At 39.5% G+C, this 1,415-nt stretch overlaps 1 long non-coding RNA gene across 1 annotated transcript in view; it reads left to right on the plus strand.

Annotated features, from left to right (window-relative positions):
* Nucleotides 1–252: 252 nt before the first annotated feature.
* LOC106523592 (uncharacterized) overlaps nucleotides 253–1,415 on the plus strand; it is a 3,006-nt gene continuing 1,843 nt past the window's right edge. The window contains exon 1 of the long non-coding RNA XR_001310914.1: nucleotides 253–1,342. This is a non-coding gene — a long non-coding RNA (uncharacterized LOC106523592). The remainder of the gene's footprint in view (nucleotides 1,343–1,415) is intronic.

Raw genomic sequence — 1,415 nt, forward strand, 5'->3', positions numbered from 1 at the left:
CAGGACCCCCACCCCACCCCCCTGGGATTTCCACCCTTGGAGCCAATGAAGAATTAAGGCAATCTTTTCAGCTATCAATAACTTCTTGCACTACTTAAAGACTGTAGTTTGCCATTATTTTTTGCTTTTGATGCTATTTCACCAGTTACTATTCTCTACCAGGGCTCTAATTTCCATTTATTTGGCTATCACAGTTCTCAGAAGATTAACTGGTCAACACAATGACTGATCACACACACACACACACAMACAACTGTAAAAATTGTAGAGAACAGTTTATTAAATTTAGACTTATAAGAAGTCATATTCTAACGCACTCCATCGCTTGAAGCGCTTATTATAATACCAACCCACAAAGGATTGATCACGGCATCAAAACATAAATAAATCAAATGAACATATGTACATTTAAACATGGTCAGAAAAACTGGATTTGTGCAGAAATCCCACTCCATGTCTACCCAGAGGCATGAGATACTGAAAGGAAGTGTCTTTTGATGGGAACTACCCTCTGGGAAAGTCTACTAGAAGCAGAAAAAAAGCCTGTTGTGTAATCTCTTTCTTGATTTGATTAGTAAAAGGAATATCCGTAGAATTTCTAATACATATGAAAACATTGCTGTATTCTGTAATAACGGTAAAAATTGGTGTCGTTAACGGTTTTTATTTTCCATCCACCAGCATGTGTTTGTTGCATAATTCACTCTGGGATTGATGCTTTGAGAGGAGCAGGACAAGAAATGTTTCCCAATAAGTCAAGTTCATTTGTTAAGAAATATTTAACCTGAATACAATTAAAAGGAGAGTCTGGTCATTTTTGAAGGGATGCTCTGTCAAACAGTTATCAAGTGTTGATCTTATGAGCCACACAGAACAGAGTATGAAGAAAATGGCTAGGCTAACCAAACAAGGGCCCATTTTTTATTGTTACTCAGCCTTATWAAACAACTCTCTCAGAAATATCACACTGGTGTGAAAAAACGCAACAAGCTGGTTCCAGTTTAWGTTTTATGTCCCGCCCCCACCATGTAAACAAAAGGAACATTGCCTTTGCTGAAACAAAACACCTCACATGTGGACAATTGTTTGTATAGCTTGTATATAAAACCTCTAGACTTTCACCTGACACAGTATATTTAACCGAACGTGTGTGTTACTCTGCAAATGTCAGTCTGCTGAACTAATCAGTCTACCTGATTAGCATGTCTGGTTGATAGAYTATATTTAGACCAGAGTTGCCCAATCCTGGTCCTCATCGGCCACTACCCTCCATGTTTTAGTTGTCCAGCATGGTGTTGATTTCTACAGGAGACTGTCAATCACTCGTTCCTTTAGAGCAGGGGTGGGCAACCCTGGTCCTCGAGGGCCGCAGCCCAGCAGGTTTTATGATTTTCCCTGCTCCAACACACCTGATT

This window comes from Austrofundulus limnaeus, unplaced genomic scaffold (assembly GCF_001266775.1).
Source record: "Austrofundulus limnaeus strain Quisiro unplaced genomic scaffold, Austrofundulus_limnaeus-1.0 Scaffold160, whole genome shotgun sequence".
Taxonomy (NCBI): Eukaryota; Metazoa; Chordata; class Actinopteri; order Cyprinodontiformes; family Rivulidae; genus Austrofundulus; species Austrofundulus limnaeus.